Raw genomic sequence first — 21,111 nt, forward strand, 5'->3', positions numbered from 1 at the left:
CCTTGTGATCACCTGCAGCACAGTGAGATCAGGCAATCTTGCTTTCCCCTGCATACTTTTTCAAATACCCGAAAAGACTCTTCAGCACTTGAAAAGGCATGTGGTTGAAAAGCAATATTGCCTGATCCTGCTGCCTGTTACAGCACTTTTTAAATGGCCAAATTTCTCTCTCAAATGGTGTAGGGGGCCACCACAGTATCTAGTTTGGCTCTGAGAGCAGGTTAACCCCAAGTAGGAACCTGCTACAGGCTGGTGTTTCTCATTTCTTCTTGTTGGGTCTGCCACAAACCAGCACTGTCACTCTAGTGGGCTGTTTCACACAGGACAAATTTCCAGTATTATTTATTAGTATTTATTTACAAAATTTGTATGCCACCTCTCTGCCACCAAGGTGAGAGGACTGTACCTTTCCTGTAGAAAGCAGTACAAATCTTGCATGTCGTTTGTTGCATGCTCAAACATTCCTGTATTTGTGGTGAAAATAGATACCTCTGTATACTACACTGGTGTACTCCATGTGTATTCTACAACAGATACAGGATAGTTGCTAAGCAACTGAGCTCTGAATTGGAAAGTCACTGCTTTGAATTTTACCTCTGCACTCAACACAGTAGGTGCCCTCCACAGTACATGGATAATACTACTAGCCTTCTATACAGGGCTATTGGAACAAGACAATATATCTGACCAACTTTAGTGTGTTCAAAGTGCTATATAAATCCTGTCATTAGTTAAGAACATAAGAGAAGCCAATGTTGGATCAGGCCAATGGCCCATCCAATCCAACACTGTCACACAGTGGCCAAAAATACCAGGTGCCATCAGGAGGTCCAGCAGTGGGGCCAGGACACTAGAAGCCCTCCCACTGTTGTCCCCCCCCAAGCACCAAGAATACAGAGCATCACTTGCCCCAGCCTGAGGGTTCCTATCTCCTAGTTTTATCATTAACAGTGCATTTTTATCTTACCTAATATATGAAAGGAATGTAAATAGCAAGTCCTCCCAAGGGTGCTGGCAGGGGAGAAAAAATAGACTCTAAATCCTCAGGTTTATTTTAGGAGGAGGGAGTAGAGCAGTGCATGAGAGAGACTAAATATGGTGGGGAAGCCTTTGATCAGCAAGTGCTGGGTCATACCTGCCAGATCTACTAATGCTGGCAGTGATAACTTCTTTGCTCAGTCTGGCAAGAGCAGAGACTGCAGAGGGGCAATTGATGCTTAAGTTTGTGCTGAAATTGGCACTGGTTTCCTGGAGAGCTGGAAGCAGCTCAGCCTTTTAGCGCTCAGGGGATTTTCATTCTTCTGCGTATTAAATACCCAAAGAAGGCTGTTCAGCCTGTTGCAGCCTGCAGATGGAGATAGCTTTATTTTGCCTGAAGGCAGCTCGGCTGCAGTGTTTGTAAGGCTGGATGGGCCAAAGGATTGATGGTAAGAAGTAAAATAAGATCTTCAGTGTGCAGGTGTAGGGCTGCAGATGGAAGAAGCCAAGTCCTGGCTGCATGGCACATTATTCTAGTGCTTTAGACTACACACACATTGCCTTTTCCTCCCCATTCCACAACCCACAGCCTGTCCTCACACACCCCCAGGGATTAAGGAAAGGGGCTTTCAGGAGATGTTGCTTTGGGGGCTGGCACTGCTCTTTCTGTTTCCTTCTGTACGGTGCTGGTGGATTTCTTAGAAGTTTTACTTCAGGCCCCTCTGAATCTGGACTGGTTGCTTAGTTAAGCAGAATTCTGTACTGGAGTAACCCATTTCCCAAGACTCTGAGTGAGAACAATATGCTTGATGACACTGTTCGTCTTCACCCAAACAGGAAGTGCAAGAGCAGGAGAAAGCATTTTCACTAGGATTTTAAAAACATTTTCCTTCCAAGATTTCTTGAGCTGACAGGCTCAGACAAAGTACACGGCTGCCTCAGAGCCTGGCGAAGCTGAGATCTTGGTCATCTTCTATACATTTCTCTGGATCATTCAATTTTATCTAACTGCTAGGCTACTTCCTGTCACTTGCTCAGTTTAGAGGGAAACTGTCTGACTCGATGTGACTCGAAGACCGGGATATCACTAGCTCCAGTTATGGTAAGTGCTTGCTTGCTTTGTAAGATAGGTAAAGGTAAAGGTTCCCTTGCTCAAAAGCCAGTCGAGTCCGACTCTAGGGTTGCGGTGTTTCAAAGCTAATGTCCGAAGACGTTTCCTTGGTCATGTGGCCGGCATGACTAAACACCAAGGTGCACAGAACGCTGTTACCTTCCCACTGAAGTGATACCTATTTACCTACTTGCAATTTCTTGCTTTCAAACTGCTAGGTTGGCAGGAGCTGGAACTAGAGATGGGAGCTCACTCTATCATGCGGTCTCGAACTGCTGGCTGACCACAGCTCCATTAATCTTACTAGATACAGACTGGGTTTGAATGCTTTTTTGGCATTAATTTCTAAGAGGCGCTCAAACCTTGTGGAAGCAATGATGTCCCATCTGGAAGGCTTTTCCTCTTTGTTCCAGGCTTTTGCTGAAGAGAAGGCAAATGCCAACAACCGACATCTGCAAATGCAAGGATTGAAGAAAGTTGTTGCATTGCTGCCAAATACATAGAAGGGCAAACTAGGAACCAACATACACGGGAAGGGGAGAAAGGGCCATGCACCTATGCTCAGAGGGACGTCTGTCTGGTGAATTCTCCTGCCCACGGCTCAATCCCGGCTCTAATCGTTAAGCCTGTTTAGCAAGCAGGTGCGCCACAGGGAACCAAGGCGAGCCTTGCTGGCAGCGCCGGCCTGCTGGGAGCACTAGGACCTGGCGAGCGCTCAGCAGGAACAAATCCCCGGCCAGAGAAGCCCAGTCGCTGGGACTAGCAATTGCGAACCGGCCGGTGTGGCGGTAGCGGGAGAGACGGAGAAAGAGCTGGAGCCGGCGGCAACCATGCATTCAAGTCCTTCATTCAGCCCCCACTCAGCAACATGTAAGCAAGCGCGATCGTTATCAGCGGTCCCGATTGTGTCCTGGTTTCTGTCTCCTTATTTTGGTTTGAGCTCTCTGCCCGTTGAGTTTACAGGTTGTTGTAAACAGGCGAGCGGGGAAGACGCGGAGACTTCTCCGCTTGGGAGAGTAAAAATCGACGCCGCCCCCCCTTCTCCTAGGGGCTTGATGGGGGAGGGGGCGCTTTTCCTCGCGCAAGGACAAGTCATAGTGGCGCAAAGTCACTGCTTTCAGGGGGGCGTGTCCAAGCGGAATTATGCGCCTTGAAAGTAGACTCAGTCCCGGCACTTGTTGTTTTCCTCAAAAGTCTGCTGTAGTCAGGCCTTAGTGGGCTGCCTTTGCATGTGCTTTGGTGCCTGTGCCAGATGGCAGAGATACTCAGGATAGTGTAAGGGAGGGATATCTGTGTGTATTAAGGGCGATCAGGCCCCTTCCGCCTTATGGCGCGACCCTAGGAATTAATGACCTCCAAAATGCCCTATCGTTAACAGCCTTGCTCAGGTCTTGCAAACTGAGGGCCCTGGCTTCCTTCGTGGAATCAATCCATCGCATGTTGGGCCTTCCTCTTTTCGTAGTATTATTGTCTTTTCCAGTCAGTTTGTGTCATCTCACAATGTGAGTAAAATCTGGTAGCTTCAGTTCAGTCATTTTAGCTTCTGGGGAGAGTTCGGGCTTGATTTGATCAAGAACCCATTTATTTGTTTGGTTTTTTGGCAGTCCACATATCCATAAAACTCCCCTCCAACAACACATTTAAAACGAATCAACCTTCCTGTCAGCTTTTTTCATTGTCCAACTTTCACACCATACATAGTAAGGGGAATACTATGGTGATCTTGGTCACCAGTGATACATCCCTTAGTTATTCCTTTTTTGTGTGTGTGGTCAAGTCACGGCTGATTTATGGTGACCCTTTAGGGTGGTCTTTCGTCCAAATATTGACCAGGGCAGACCTTGCTTGGCTTCCAAGATCTGACAAGATTAGGCTAGTCTGAGTTACTCGGGTCGGAGCTAGGGATGCCAGCCTACAGAGACCTGGGGATCCCCTGAAATGGCACCTCATCTCCAAACTACAGCAATCAGTTCCCCTGGAGAAAAGGAGTTTCCCAGCCTGGGTCTGGCAACTCTTCCCCCTCATCCCCCATTGGTGGCCAGAGGGGACCTGGCAACCCTCCCCGGGGCAGGTACCCTTGCAGTACTCTCAATCAGAGTGGATTTTATTATCCTCTTAAATGCATGGTTTTGAGAGAAGTGATGGCTTTTACGTCCTACTAACTGTATGAGTACACAAATCCCAGGAGTGGTAGTAATGTATGGTTAATGATTACAGAGTACAGTTTAATTTTGCCTGTGAGGTGTGAGCTTTGGCATTGGCTAAGGGGTAACAATGCAAGGTGGCCCAGCTTTTCTGCCCTTCCAGAAAGGGTGCACAAGGGATTATCACATCTTTACTGTATGTGGCTGAAAGAAGCTTGAAAGTTGCCTGTAGATCTTGAGTATGGCCAGCTGGTGATGCTTAGGATGGTTCCAGTCGATCTGATACAGTTTGATTGCCTTGATGCTGGGGAAATGTTAGCAAGTGCCAACACCTTTGCTCAAACCAGTTCCTGTCCTTGCCACTTAATTTCCCTCTTTCCTCTCTTTGTGTGTGTTTCTGCTCATTATTCAGGCAATCAGTTCCTGGTTCTATCTTGTTCCCCAGCCCTAGCTTGTTACTTTCCCCACTGTCTTCACACTACATCTTTTTAATCACAGTATGCTACCTGTCCTTCCTTCCTTCCTTCCTTCCTTCCTTCCTTCCTTCCTTCCTTCCTTCCTTCCTTCCTTCCTTCCTGATAGTTGTAGATCATATGCTAAAAACCCATGGGGTGTGTGTGTTCTGATCTTAACCCATAAAATGGTGGCTGTGAATAACACAGTACAGGAACTACAGTGCTGGGTGTAGGATATCTGATGTAAGGACCAGAGACCTTGCAGGAACTAAGGTACAAAAAACCCTTGTTGACCATGCATCCTCACCGTAGACTTTAAAACTGTAATTCTAACTAAACTGTCTACCTTTGCCACTGACAGCTAGGCTTGTTGTGTTTTTAGTCTCTGCATGTTTCCAATATATCTTTTATCTTCCCTGAAACCAGATTGGTGTGACCCTGCTAGTGCTGGGAGTAGGTCAAGCAGGTGCAAAGAGGGCAGGGTTCATAGCATGTTCCAGATTTAGCTGTATATGCAGTTCTGCAGCTCCTCAAGGTCATAGGGTTGCTTGTAAATTTGCAGCTTTGCTGTGTGCTTGCTATAGAGCCCCTACAGTGAGATTGTCTTTTTGACAGAACCGCAGCAGGACACAACTGTAGCTGCCCCCCCCCCCTGCTTTCCTGGTCCCTCTGCCCATTTTCTACCAGCTGTGTGGTGGAACGGGCCTGCTGTGGCCCTATTCCACCCTGCCTGCCAAGGTTTCCCCAACACCTGGAGAGGCTTTTCTCTCCCTCTGTCTCTCCAGTAACTCGCCGCCACCACCTGACCTGTCACCTTTGTAAGAAAATGCCTGCTGGGAGGGTCAGGACTCCCAGCTTCCCTTCCAAGATCTGAGGCCTTGCCTCTGTGTCTCCCGCTGCCCAGCACCTGGTGACCAGGGGGCAGGGCCGGATTTAGACTTGCTGAGGCCCTAAGCTATACAAAACCCAAAGGCCCCCTACTGTTTTAAATTACATCAGCTGGTCTCAGAAAAATTTAAAATAGATACGCCTTTTTAATATTTGAAATCAATTTTTATATTGTGTTTTTATTTGAGGCCCCAGCAGATTGCGAGGCCCTAAGCTGTAGCTTATTTAGCTTATGCGTAAATCTGGCACTGCCAGGGGGACAGTTTACTGCCTTGTGTGCCCTTGGAGGAATAGTCAACTGCCTGCCTTCCCCCTGGCACTCCTTTTAAAATAGCGCATCCAAGGCTGTGGAGGTCTATGTGGTACAAAGAACCACTGCCAGCAGCTTAAGTTGTAAAGTATTGCCCTGACCTGGATAGCCCAGGCAAGCCTGATCTTGTCAGATATTGGAAGCTAAGCAGGGTTGACTCTGGCATGTACTTGGATAGGAGGCCTTGGAATACTGGAGGCAGGAGCAGGCTTTACTCAGTCACCTCTCTGAATATTCTCCAGACCCCCCAGTAGGAGTCAGTCACCAGAGGTTGCCATGACTTTCAGGTACACTTGCCAGTGCGCACACACACATATAAAACTACAAAAAAGTTATAAAGTATTTATTTTAAAAAATGTTCACAAGCATACTTTTAGCACAGCACCAGAATGAGAAAGGGACCCAAAAGAAATTGGTTAAATGCAAATTCTCCCTCTCTATATATATGCCCAATCAGTTGTTAAGATATAGGACAGGCCCTTTAGCTTAGGTGTTACAAATCTCTACGGCGTTCCATTACCTTGAGGCTTTCTCCCAGCTCTTCAGGCTAGCACATGGTAAAAATGGCTGCCTCCCCAGTGGAGCGGTCTGTGTGCCCTCATGGACGCAGCACCCAAGGGGGGGAAAACTTCTTCCTGCTGCCAGGAGTTTTTATCCTGTCTGTTTCTCTACCCACTGACCAAGTTATGCCATGTCAAAGAGGCTTTTCCTGGAGATTTCTAGGACATTTCCTTCCTGGAGTCTCTCTAGCATTTCATTCCGCAAAATCTTTGTTCCCTGCTAGGATGAAGGGGCAGACCTTGACCCACCCATTATCTCTCCAGCTAGATCCACTAGCATTTGTATGAAGGTGAGCTGATGTAGCTCTGCGAAGTACTTGGACTGACTTACCCCCCTCCGGCCTGTTCTCTGCCCAGAGGAAAAAACCTTAAAAACTCACAGTGGAGGTTTTTCTCCTTTCAAACCTCCCAGAACAAAATGCATGTCTTCACAAGCTGAGGAAGCAGAACTTTTGCCTGGAGAAGGGTGAGAAGGAACTGAGAGCTTGTAAGTCAGTAAAAGCCTTGGCTCTGTCTTCTTGTCCAGTGGTTGGACAAGTCTGGAACCTGAAGGTCATATCTAAAACCCTAGTAATAAGAAATCCACCTACGAGGCCAGTGGGGCTACCATGTAACAGGCCAAACTATATTTTGTGGACCACAAAGAACATAATTCAGAGAATGGCCTTAACGTGTCTGATAAAATTATGCTACTGAAGCTGAACAGTTCTAGCTAGTAAGGTGTCTCAGTTGGAGGCTGCTGGGAATCCATACCTCAACGCCCCTGTGCTCTTCAGAGGGTACATAAGGGAGAGAATGGCAGGTACTGTGGCAGACTCATTAGTTTAAGTCAAGCACTCCCCAGTCATATATAAAACAAGAGGTGAAAGGATCCAATTTGTAGAGCAAAAAGGGGTGAAGGAGTGAAAGTTCTAAATACTTCTTGTATCCCCAGACCTTCCTCCATGGTCTACGTGCTTTTCCTGAGTCAGGCTCTGGTATGGGAAATGAGATAGACTTGAAATAAATACCTGAGAATTGTGGAGAAGTTTGCTGTGTTCTGTGCGTGTTGAAGTGCTGTATTTTGTCAGTACTTCCTGATTATTTGTTTGCAGGTGTACTTGGTAGGAAGTTAAAATAAGCCCTTAGTACATATAATTTAAATTAACCATGAATGGTCTCTACAGGTGGCCTTCAATAAAGTGGATTTTTAGTAAAAGGCGAAAGATTTATGCAGTCTGCCACTTGTAAAGACTATCCTATAGCATATAACATGCACAGGACAAACAAACTACAAGTTTTAGGAATACCAAAGTGTGGTTGCCAACAGGTCTGGAGAAGAATGTCTTGTCTCCTCAATAGAGGTTTAATGTGTGGAAATGGGCAGCAGAATCTTTTCAAGGCGTGGAGGTAGATAACATCTCATTAAGCCTCTATTAAATGGTCAGAACATGCTTGCTCCAGGCTGTTGGCCACACTAGATCAAAGCCCCATGGCTGACAATTCTTCTGTATGGTCAGCTGGTTATCAGTGTTGGCTCTGGGAGAAAAAGCCTCAGTGGGAGGGGCTACACCAAAGTAAGTGATGGGTATAGGAAGGCCTTTCATAGCCCCTTATATTGGTGTTCCTCTTGTTGTGATTGTTTTGCATGTGATTGGGCAGCCCAGGTTTAAATAAATAAATAAATACACCACTGCCCTCACGTCTGGTTTTGACCCTGTGTGCTGTAAATAGATGTGATTGCCAGCAAGGCACAGTCAACATCAGTCACTGGTTTGCTGTGCGACCTTGTCCATGACTCTGTTTATTTTGCACGGTGAGGCTACTTCCTTGCTGCAGCAGCAAGGTGACCAGCCCTGTTTGACAGAGACCTTTGACAGCTGAGATCAGTAGGGTGTCCTCTTTGCTGCTGAGGCTGTGCAGAAGAATAGGCTATGCCACTTCCACCTCTAAGTGGCGAGAGCCACGTCTTTAATGCTCCCCGATGTAAAATTTAAAATTAGCACATCAAGAGGAGGGTTCTATCATAATGGTCTCTGTTAGAAATCAAGGGCTTTAACATCATCTTAAAAACAGGAGCTAACCAAGCACTTGGTATAGTACTTACATTTAAGAATGGCAGTTCCCAGCTTCCCATCAACTTCGTATCTTTTCTGCTTCTGTTCACTGTTTACTTGGCTTCCCATTTTCGTTCCAGTCATATGTTCTAAATAGCACATGCTGTTAAATAGATGGATTGCAGATGATGCTGTTTTGTGGATATTTAGAGTCGTGGTGGTGGTGGTGATTTCATACAAAACACTTTTAAATGTAATTTTCTCCTTGTAAAGATCCAGCACACTTGTAATTGAATGTAAGTACCGTTCCAGTACAAACTGTCAGTCCATGTTTTCTTTACAGTCACAATAAGTGTTAGGATTATTGCCAGTATTTCCCTATTAAAAATTCTTTATTACAAAAAAAAAAAGAGAGAGAGAGAGAGAAGGGTTCTAGCCTAGTCATTCACATGCTGTACTGGTTTCCCACTTACAGGGAACTATTAATGTAATGGGACTGTGAACAATATAATCTCTCCCCTGCAGACTACTGAAGTGGTATAGTCTGTGGTACCACCTCAGTACTCTGCATCTTCATTCAGAGACCAGGCCTCTGATGTTGTAAGGAAGACTGGGCCAAAATGCTTGTGCTTTATGATGACAACATCCACCCAGACCAGAACCTTGGTAACAGAAATAGCATAAGAGACATGCACAGGAGATTGAAGATTCACTACTGAAAATTCCCTTTGTCCATCTAGAGAAAAGGAGTTCGATAAATATGCCGAACTGGATTCAATGTTTTGAATTGGGGGGAGGGGTTTACAAGCCTACTTGTGTTGTGTGCTTTTGGGGGGGGGTTCTTTTTGCTTCAGAGATCATGGAAAGTCAAGACTCCCACAAAAAGGAAGGGTCTGCTCTCTCTTCTCCTGATCCTGCTACTTTGCAGTGATTTAAGCCCTGGGAACTGGTGGAACTAGTACTGAGCTATGTGCCAATGCCAGGTATAACCGTTTCATGAATGGATCTTTGAATTATGAGAGCTTCTAATGTGCTGTAGTTGTGGTGCTTGCATGATTGTCATGGCAGTCCTTGGTACCATATCGATAAACTGGCATTACACAGAAGTCCCCCTCAGGTTCATAAACCATGCAGTCAGCTACAAATATATTTATTTATTTATTAGTTTGATTTATATCCCGCCCTCCCAGAGGCTCAGGGCGGCTCACATGCGGCAAAGCCGAGTGCAAAATACAATACAGTATATAATGAATAAAACAACTCAGACTGAGGAAAGAATATGCAAGCTATGCGTATAGTACTCTAGTAGTTCTGTTCCTGTCTAACTTTCATAACCCTGCCATGCATGAATTTGTAACTCTGTCGACTGCCCTCAGTCATGTGACTTGTCATGATTTTTGCTCTGTCAGCTGCTCTGTGAATGAGTCAAGTGATCCTTCCCAGAGGAAATCCCAGGCAGCGGAGGATGGATGGAGCAATTAATGTCTGTTCCTGGCTGCTCTCTCCCAAGCTTCTGATACTTTCACCTAAAATTGCAAAATGCTTTAAGAACCCTGTAAGTCCTTAAAGAGCACTCTGTGAGGTAAAATTGCCGCGGCTACCCATTTTACATAATGGGAGCTCGGACTGAGAGATTTTGACTGGGTTTGGAACGCATGGTCTGTATTTACACAACGTGCTGTTGTTGTGGGACTGCATAGATTAAAATGCCCATATACTGTACTCCTTGAAAAGACAGTCACAGTAGGAGAAACATCAGCCCAGCAAAACCAAATGTGCTTTAACTGTCCAGTTTTATTTGTGTTTGCTGTGTTAGGAATATATTAAAATCCGTGGGATTACATTGGAGGTAAATTGGTTTATAGTTTCAGCCACAAAAGACGTGTGACTGTTTTGAACACATGAAGCTGCCTTATACTGAATCAGACCTTTGCTCCCTCAAGGACAGCATTTTCTATTCAAGAGTGGCAGAGGCTGTTCCAGGAACCCAGGCTGAGGTCTTTCACATCACCCACCACCTGGTCCTTTTAACTGGAGGTGCTGGGGATTGAACCTGGGAAATCCTGCATGCCAAACAGATGCTCTACCACTGAGCCACAGCCCCCTTTTTTCTCATCACCACTTGTACAGCTTTAAAGTTCTATAGAACAAGCCAACATGGATGATGCAGGGACAAGAATAGATTTACATCTATTCCTCTACAAATAAATCTTTGTTGCGGTTTTCCTCCATGTGTGGGAAAGCAATTTTCATAAATCATGCAGAGGATAAAATATACAGAGCAAGTCCATCATGTGCCTCTGCTGTCACGTTTTTGATGTACTGTTGCACTCTTGAAAAATCATCTTTGCCGTGGCATGCCTGGAGCTGAACCTTGTGAATGTCAGCATATGCTCATGATGGGTGTGCTGTAAACGGAAGCAGCTGAAAATTAACATAGGAGAGGCTTCTACAGAAATAATGTGTCATATGAAGTGAAGTTTCTGTGCTAAATGGAAGAGTATGCATGAACATACATGTAAGAACATAAGAGATGCCAATGTTGGATCAGGCCAAAGGCCCATCCAGTCCAACACTCTGTATCACACAGTGGCCAGAAATACCAGTGCCATCAGGAGGTCCACCAGTATAATTGTCACCCTTGTTTCTAGCACCTCTTGGTAGCTTTCACTCCAGTGTTCAAGGTTCCCATCACCTCTCAACTTCAATACATAAAGCCATTGGGTATACTTAATTCCATAACCAATTGGCCATGTGCCTCATGTGATTCCTTGATCCAGCCAGGGGATGGTACTGTTCCTTTCCCTCATCCTACAGAGTCAGAGTTCCATTGGCATGAGTGATGTTCCAGCTAAAGACAGCCTAAGTTGTTTTAGTTCCCTGAATTGTAAAATCAACTTTATTTGGTTCCTTGATTCTCTACCTTCCTCTTCCTGTTCTTGCAGAATTCTGCTTGGATTAGATATCTATGGCAATATCTGACCAGAAGATGGAGCTAATTCACTAAGGAATCTAGCACACCCTTCTGAAATTCTCACAGTGACCTTGGAGAGCTTCACAGTGATTAAAAGCCAAATGCCTGGCCTCTTATGATAAGGGGCAGGGGAAACCACTAGCTGTTCCTAACAGCAGGCTGATTATTATGGTGTATAGTGAATGCTATGGACTCTAGCCTTCAGAGAGCATGCAAATACAAGCCAGCTGATTGCATACTGTGACATGTATCAAAAGCATGTATTCTTAATTCATTAATAGATAAACCCCATCTCCCGCTGGCCTATCTCACAAAGTATGACAATGGACTTGATGAGCCTGAGTTCCAAATTGTGACTGTGATGCCAATTTTAAATTGACTAGGAAGCTGTGCTCAAAAGCTTTTATGTGCTTTGCATTTCAAACAAATGTGTATACGCATTCATTCTCTCCCCCCCCCCAATGCATTTATAACTCTGTGAATAGCTTCATAACGCTACTGTGCAAGTGCACATTCCCCTTTTTGTCTGTGTTGGCTTGGTTGGGTAACGGGGCAAGCCACTCCAAATGTCTTTCAGTGTTGTGGTCATCTCCATTAGGCAGTCCACTTGACCTCATGGTCCATGGAAAAAATTAAAAACGATACAGGGGGAATCCCTCCCTTCATCACTGCCGATTCCCTCCTTGTGGCTCAGGGGGGGGGGAGATTGAGGAGGGAGGAAGTCCCTCTCCCCCATCACCAAACAGTTTCAGGTCCCACTACCTGCTATTGAGCCTTCTGTCCTCCACTGCCAGGTTGGAACAGCTGCTGGTGTGCTCCTCCACTACTGCTGGGCCTGGCAACATCCTCCTCTGTGTGTCCGGGCTGGAGCAGCTGCTTTATCCTCTGCTGATGATGATGCCAGGCCCAGGGTGGCTACTGATATTCTCTGCTGCCACAGGTGGGCTGAAGTGGCTGCCCGGTCCGCAGTGTCTGTTGGCATCCACCTGCTCCATTCCACTAAGAGCATTACCTGCGCATGCACAATTGTATTGTGGGGGATTTAAACCCCATATTTTGGTTAAGATTTTGGGGTTTTCTGCAAACCTAGGGGACCCACAATTTTGCAGGAAAATCTCTTTAACGTCTGTGTGGCCCTGGTCTGAAGATTTAGGTATCCACAGATGGAGGGGGCCACACGTCGCTAATAGTATATCGACAAGTGGGGAACAGCGAAAAACTTGCGGGAGCCAACTATCCCATTCTCCCCACCTTTGCTTCCTCTCCTCTCCCTCTACTTCTCTCACACTCTTGCTCCTTCCTGCTAACCCTCTTTTTACTCACTCTGTCCTCCATGCCTGTCACTTCTTTTCTCTCTGTGGCCCCCCACCCCATCATCCTAGCTTTCTTTTTCTGCCTCATCACTCTCTCGTTCTGCCCCCCACTCCATCACTCTTTCTCTCTGTTTCTGTTCCCCACCTCTTCACTCTCCCTTTCTGCCTCCCATCACTCTCCCAGCCTCCCTCCTGCTTCCCCTCCCCACACAGCAGCAGTGGCGGCAGTGGCTCTCCAGGAATAACAATAGATCTACCAACTACAGAGATCAATTTCCCTTAGGATTGCCAGCTCCAGGTTGGAAAAATCCTGGAGATTTGGGGGTGGAGCTTGGGATGGTGGTGAGGTTTGGGGAGGGAAGCAGCCTCAGCAGGGTATAATATCATAGAGTCTATCCTCCAAAACAGCCATCTTCTCCAGGGGAACTGATCTCTGACATCTGCGGAGCACTTGTATCTCCAACCCTCACCTGCAGGTTGGCAATGGTAGTTCATCTTTTTCAGTGCAGTCCCACATTGAGCACAATTTTTCTAGCTTTAAGGGCCCGAAGGGGGGAACCTTCCCCTTCTGGGGCTGATGCAATGACATTTTCCCACCTAAACATCATGTGCTCTGGGGGGACCCCTTCACCCCTCAGTTCCTTTTCTGCTGGCACGTGGATAGGCTTGTTTCTAGCTAGCACTCTGCTTTCAGTCTTTGTATCTTAGCTTTCTTACATTCCAGGTTCCTATGCAGTATTGTTCTTTGCAGCATCGGACTTTCCTTTCACCATCAGACACATCCACAACTGAGCGTCCTTTCAGCTTTGGCCCAGCCGCTTCACTCTTACTGGGGGTACTTGTACTTGCCCTCTGCTCTTCCCCAGTAGCATATTGGACACCTTCCGACCTGAGGGGCTCATCTTCCGGCGTCATATATTTTAGCCTTTTGATACTGTCCATGGGGTTTTCTTGGCAAAAATACTGGAGTGTGTTGCCATTTCCTTCTCCAGGGGATCACGCTTGGTCTGAGTTCTCTGCTGTGGCCTGTCCGTCTTGTAATGTCTTGTCTTGGAATGTAAGATCTATGAATCACGGTAAGCTTGACGTGGTCAAAAATGAGATGGCAAGACTGAACATCGATATCATAGGAATCAGTGAACTAAAGTGGACAGGAATGGGAGAATTTAACTCAGAAGACCATTATATCTACTACTGTGGCCAGGAATCCCGTAGAAAAAATGGTGTGGCCTTTATAGTCAACAAGAGAGTGCAAAAGTCAGTACTGGGATACAATCTCAAAAATGACAGAATGATTTCGGTCCGATTCCAAGGCAAACCATTCAACATCACAGTAATCCAAGTCTATGCCCCAACCACTGATGCAGAAGAGGCTGAAGTGGACCGGTTCTATGAAGACCTACAACACCTCCTAGAACTAACACCAAAAAATGATGTCCTCATCATCATAGGGGACTGGAATGCTAAAGTAGGAAGTCAAAAGGTAACCGGAATAACAGACAAGTTTGGCCTTGGAAAGCAAAATGAAGCAGGGCAAAGGTTAACAGAGTTTTGTCAAGAGAACACACTGGTCATAGCGAACACCCTTTTCCAACAACCTAAGAGGCGACTCTACACATGGACATCACCAGATGGGCAACACCGAAATCAGATTGACTATATAATTTGCAGTCAAAGATGGAGAAGCTCTATCCAGTCAGTAAAAACAAGACCTGGAGCTGACTGTGGTTCAGATCATGAGCTACTCATTGCAAAATTCAGACTTAAACTGAAGAAAATTGGGAAAACCACGAGGCCATTCAGGTTTGACCTAGATCGCATCCCTGATGAATATACAGTAGAGGTGAAGAATAGATTCAAGGGTCTGGATTTGATAGATAGAGTGCCTGAAGAACTATGGACGGAGGTTCGTGACATTGTACAGGAGGCAGCAATCACCACCATCCCAAAGAAAAAGAAATGCAAGAAAGCAAAGTGGCTTTCTGATGAGGCTTTACAAATAGCAGAGGAAAGAAGGAAAGCGAAAGGCAAAGGCGAAAAGGAAAGATTTACCCAACTGAACGCAGATTTCCAGAGAACAGCAAGGAGAGATAAGGAGGCCTTCCTGAATGAACAGTGCAAAGTAATAGAAGAAAACAATAGAATGGGAAGGACTAGAGATCTCTTCAAGAAAATTGGAGAAATCAAGGGAGCGTTCCATGCAAAGCTGGCCATGATAAAGGACAAAAACGGTAGGGACCTAACAGAAGCAGAAGAGATTAGGAAAAGATGGCAAGAATACACAGAAGAACTATACAAGAAAGACCTCGATGTCCTTGACAACCACGACGGTATAATCACTGACCTCGAGCCAGACATCCTGGAATGTGAAGTTAAATGGGCCTTAGAAAGCATTACTAACAACAAAGCTAGTGGAGGTGATGGTATCCCAGCTGAGCTATTCAAAGTCTTAGAAGAGGATGCTGTTAAAGTTCTGCACTCCATTTGCCAGCAAATTTGGAAAACGCAACAGTGGCCACAGGATTGGAAAAGATCAGTATACATTCCAATCCCAAAGAAGGGCAATGCCAAGGAATGTTCAAACTATCGCACAATTGCACTCATATCACACGCTAGCAAGGTCATGCTCAAGATCCTACAAGCTAGGCTTCAACAGTACGTGGATAGAGAACTACCAGAAGTACAAGCTGGGTTTCGAAGAGGTAGAGGAACGAGAGATCATATTGCCAACATTCGCTGGATTATGGAGAAAGCAAGAGAGTACCAGAAAAATATCTACTTCTGCTTCATTGACTATGCTAAAGCCTTTGACTGTGTGGATCACAACAAACTATGGCAGGTCCTTAAAGAGATGGGAGTACCAGACCACCTCACATGTCTCTCGAGAAACCTGTATAAGGGTCAAGAAGCGACAGTTAGAACTAAATATGGAACAACTGATTGGTTTTGCATAGGAAAAGGAGTACGACAAGGATGTATATTGTCACCTTGCTTATTTAATATATATGCAGAGTACATCATGCGAAATGCTGGTCTGGATGAATCACAAGCGGGAATTAAGATTGCTGGGGAAAAGATCAACAACCTCAGATATGCAGAAGATACCACTCTAATGGCAGAAAGTGAAGAGGACCTAAAGCCAGTTTGGTGTAGGCCCATCCTTGAGTTTAGGAAACTAAATAAGTTTTTGAAAGTTTCAAAATTTGAATGGTCTCTCTGTTGTCTGTTGTGGAATTCCTTTCTCCAGGCTCTTGGTTTGGGATTCTTGAACTCAAAGATGCCTATTTTCACATCACTGTTCACCCTGCACATAAGAAGTACCTTCGCTTTAGGTACAGTTCTGAGATATTCCAATATTCATCTCTCCCTTTTGGTTTAGCCATGCCCCTTAGGGTCTTTACCCAGTGTATGGCTCTGTTTGTGGCACATCTGAGCACCCAGGGTTGTAACATTTTTCCCTAAGATAATTGGCTCATCATTGCCCCATCTAGAAACATTTTGAGGGTGGATGTAGATTTGATTTTGACTGCCCGTCACAAACTGGGGCTAGTGGTTAATAGAGAAAAGTCCCGCTTGGAGCCCTCCCACCTGGTTCAGTTCATTGGGGCCTCCCTTAATTCCCTAAATGCTAAAGCCTTCTTTACAGCAAAATAGGAGAAGGGTCATCAAGACCACTGTCTCATGTTTCTTGTGAAAAGGTGGTAGTCTGTTAAGGATATTCGATGACTGCTCGAGTTAATGACATCCACTAATGGGTTATCCCCTTAGCCAGGCTTCACACGCATGACCTTCAAAACTGGTTCGTATGCAGACTGTTTCCCCCTTGCCTCTCTAGTTGATATGCTACAGGGCAAGAAAGTCTTACTCCAGACCGACAACACAACCTCCATGTATTATTTGAACAGACAGGGAGGTATGGGATCGAGGACCCTGTGTGAGGAGGCAATTGCATCCTGGATGGTGGCCATCAAGAACCAAATTTTCCTCAGGGCTATCCATATTGCAGGTTCACTGAACTCCACTGCTGACAGATTAAGCAGGATTTACTGATGGTCCATCCAGACTGAGTACCTTCTTCTGGTTTTTGAGATATGGGGCTTTCCCAAGGTGGACCCTTTTGCCATGAAAGAATCAAAGAAAGCCCCAAGGTTTCGCTCCCTGGTAGGCAGTGATCCCACAGGGAGATGCATTTTAGATCCCCTGGAAGGGGGCCCTGTTTTATGCTTTTCTCTCATTTCTCCTTTTGAGCAGGGTTCTGGGCAAAATCTGAGTGGAGAACTCAAACTGCATTCTCGTTGCACCCTTTTGGCTATGACAGATGTGGTTTACCAAACTCTTGCATCTGGCAGGTTTAGAATACATCACCTTTCCTCCAGTTCAGGATCTCTTGACATGGGGTCCCCTGTTGCACCATGACCACCTACACCTCACAGCTTGGAGGCTTTGGCCATGGCCTCCTCTTTTACCCCAGAGGTCTATGATATATTGATTCAGGCAAAGAAACCTTTCATGAGAAGAAGAAAGGAAGAAGAGATTGGATTTATACCCTGCCCTTCACTCGGAGTCTAAGAGCAGCTTACACACTCCTTCCCCCCCTCCCCACAACAGAGGTATTCTTATTCCAAGAAGTGGTCTCAGTTTGGAGAGTGGTCCGCAGCTAAAGGTGTTTCACTGTGTACTTGCTCGCTACTTAAAGTTTCTGAGTATCTGTTATCATTAGCACACAGGGACCTGGCTGTATCATCTGTTAAGGTGAGTATTCCAGCTACATTTCACATGCTCAGCAGGTCCCTCAGATTGATTCTTTGTCAGTGTCACACAGGTCGGGGTAATGAAAGCTGTATGTGTCTGTAAAGTGCCATCGAGTCACTGCGGATGTATAGCAACCCCAGCAGGGGGCTTTCAAGGCAAGAGAGAAGCAGAAGAGAAGAAGCTGCCATCTCAGCACATCATGACCTGGTAAAAGGTTCTGCCTTGTTTGCCCACACACTGTCTCAGCAAATCCTTAAGGGTCTACTTAATGCATTTCTCCCAGTCCCCACCATTGTTCCACAATGGTCCCTCTTACTAATCTTAGCACATCTTATGACACCCCCCCTTTGAGCCTTTGACTTCATGCCCACCTGCCATGGTATCCAGAAAGGTAGCTTTTCTTGTAGAAGTCACATCCTCTAAGTCTTATGTGGGACCTACAGGATCCCGGCAGTTAGGGAGAGTTTATACTCGGAAGGCAAATATCTGGATGTCTGCTATATTTCCTAGCCTGGATGATCTACATCAGAACAGGAAATGGAACTGAGACCACAAGAGGTGGGTGGGGCTTTTAAGAACTATTCTGTTTTCAACTCTTCAAATTGCATTTTAATTGAATAACAAGGTTCATGCTGGATTTTAGTACCTACCTGCCCAAAGGTGGAACCGCCTTGAGATGAGACAGCTGGCTTAGATAATTATAGGTGAGGATGATTCTGTGGCAACAACATCTCCGTTCTATGCCCGGGGCATCATATTGGAGCTTTGATCCCAGCTGGTCCTTGGTCTACATCTCATTTTGCAGGTTAAAAGCTTGGCCGAGGCCCAGCCCTCATTCTCCCTTGAATGCTCTGCTCCTGCTCAGGAATCTGGTTTACAGCCCCCAACCTAATGGTCCCGATGACTTGTACTTCTTCCAGCTACATTTCACATGCTCGGCAGGTCCCTCAGATTGATTCTTTGTCAGTGTCACACAGGTCGGGGTAATGAAAGCTGTATGTGTCTGTAAAGTGCCATCGAGTCACTGCGGATGTATAGCAACCCCAGCAGGGGGCTTTCAAGGCAAGAGAGAAGCAGAAGTGGTTTCCCTATGAGGAAAGGTTAAAGCGCTTAGGGCTCTTTCGCTTGAAGAAACGACGGCTGAGGGGTGACATGACTGAGGTTTATAAGATTATGCATGGGATAGAGCAGGTAGGGAAAGTACTTTTCTCCCTTTCTCACAATACAAGAACTCGTGGGCACTCAATGAAATTGCTGAGCGGTCAGGTTAGAACAGATAAAAGGAAGTACTTCTTCACCCAAAGAGTGATCAACACATGGAATTCACTGCCACAGGAGGTGGCGGTGGCTACAAGCATGGATGGCTTCAAAAGGGAATTAGATAAGCATATGGAGCAGAAGTCCATCAGTGGCTATTAGCCACAAGGTATAGATAGGGGCTCTGGGGCAAGTGCTACTCTGTCTTCTTGGTGCTCTGAGGGGGGCAACAGTGGGAGGGCTTCTAGTGTCCAGGCCCCACTGGTGGACCTCCTGATGGCACTGATATTTCCGGCCACTGTGTGACACAGAGTGTTGGACTGGATGGGCCTTTGGCCTGATCCACATTGGCGTCTCTTATGTTCTTATACCATTGTCTTCTTCAGCAGAGTGTTTCTTGGTGGTCTCCCATTCAAGTACTGATCCTGCTTAGCTTCCAAAATCTGAGGAGATCGAGCAATACCATGCCATCTTCCCAACCTCAACAAAGCTGTGTAGCCATCAACACAATACAGCAATATGGGCGGCCTAGTATCCACGTAAGGAGGGGTGTGTATGAAGGTAGCCTATTGTTAGTTTAGCTCAGTGTACGCTTCCAGTCACACTGAGGGCCACTTTTATTATTTCTTATCATTTGGGTCACACAAGAGATGCACTCTGCCATGCTATCACTGGAAAAGCAATTTTTTCTTACCACTTTTGATCATCCGTTTCATATCTACCCTCTTCTGTTTCTCTCTGTATTGCACAGGACTCTTCTCTTTGTGTCTGCACCACTACTCCCTCTTAACTCATACCACAGGTCTTGCTGCATCCTATAGTGCTTTGCTCTATAATCTGATAAATCTCTTTGTGCTCCATATTTGTTGTTCCTTTCTGTTTTTCTTATCTACCTCCACACACACACGCACACACACACTCACCCTGTCTCTAATCTTGCTGAGTTTAATAACAGAACACGATGCTTTCACTGTCCCAGATTGCTAATAGTCCGTTTAGCATGGTATGGCTGCATTAGGCTGATTAACCTGGCACTGGTGAAGCAGTAATCATGCAGGCATTTGTCCATCCTACTTCTAATGGGTTTGGAAAGGGCTTAAGTATTCCCATAAAGGTCTTTTTTAAAAGGGCAGTAAGCACTCTTAGGAATTCCTCCACGAAACTACAATTAGCCTGCCAGCCTGACATTCTGCACCCATGCACTGCACAGCATCTGCATGATTGATGAACAGGATTTGTCTCTGTGACAAACCAGGATCACGAAACTGCGGAGGAAGCCGGGAGTCAAAATGCAGCCCCGGAGCTTCGGGTGTGAAATTGACATGTTTGTGTCGGGGCAAACGGCGGCTGTGCTGCAAGGCAGCTCTAGTGAGAAATCGCCCAGGGTCTTCTTCAGCCATAGCATGTGTATATTGGCTTTAGGGTGCACTTGTCTCCCTCAGGCCTTGTGCTATCTGGGTGCACGTTTGCTGAGGAGATCTGACAATAAAACAAGTCCCTTTGGATATTCTGCATCACATCTGGACAGCAGTCCAAAGCAAAGATCTGTTACTCAGTAACCATTCTCCGGTACTCTGGTGGAGTTAAGTGGGATAATTAAGCTATTCATTACTGAAAGTACAGCTTCTGTTGGCAATGATGAAGAAATTGGGAGAAGGGGTGTGTGTGGAGCGCTGAGAAACAGAGAACTGAGATAAAATGGGTTGGGATGGATGGGAAGTGCTAGAGGTCACTGGGATATCCTGAGGCCCTGTTCTTATACTGATACGGTTACATTCTCACAAAAACACAGTATGGTGAATCTTTTGTTTCAGTATGCCCTTTTGTAGTGAGTAATGGTATAATGGCCCAGCTGTCATAATGTGAGGACGATTTTGAGACAACACATTTATTTATTTAGATTATTTCTATGCCACCTCTTAAGAGTTCTGCTTGAGGCAGCTTACTGTTAAAAACCAAAATATAAAATTTATTTATTTATTTATTTGATTTATTTGATTTTTATCCCGCCCTCCCGCCGAAGCGGCTCAGGGTGGCTTACAACATTAAAACCAATAAAATAATACCTCTAATACAATCTATACAATACATTAAAATCAAAATTTACACACAGTATAACATACTCATGGCGGCAACCATAAAGTGCTATCATGCTTGAGCTGGGTTATTAAATGCTTGGCGGAATAACTCCGTCTTCACCGCTCTCCGGAACTGGCAGAGATCCCGGAGGGCGCGGATCTCATGCGGGAGCTGGTTCCATAGTATTGGTGCTGCCAAGGAGAACGCCCTAGTTCTAGTAGATGTTAACTTGGCGTCCCTAGGGCCAGGGGGGA

At 45.7% G+C, this 21,111-nt stretch overlaps 1 protein-coding gene across 2 annotated transcripts in view; it reads left to right on the top strand.

Annotated features, from left to right (window-relative positions):
• The first annotated feature begins 2,792 nt into the window (after positions 1–2,792).
• Positions 2,793–21,111, top strand: part of SLC29A1 (solute carrier family 29 (equilibrative nucleoside transporter), member 1) — a 125,645-nt gene continuing 107,326 nt past the window's right edge. For both annotated transcript variants that reach the window (XM_015416918.1, XM_015416917.1), the window contains exon 1: positions 2,793–2,959. The gene's annotated coding sequence lies outside the window, so the exon portion shown is untranslated. The remainder of the gene's footprint in view (positions 2,960–21,111) is intronic.

Source organism: Gekko japonicus, unplaced genomic scaffold, assembly GCF_001447785.1.
Source record: "Gekko japonicus isolate JY-2015 unplaced genomic scaffold, Gekko_japonicus_V1.1 scaffold342, whole genome shotgun sequence".
Taxonomy (NCBI): Eukaryota; Metazoa; Chordata; class Lepidosauria; order Squamata; family Gekkonidae; genus Gekko; species Gekko japonicus.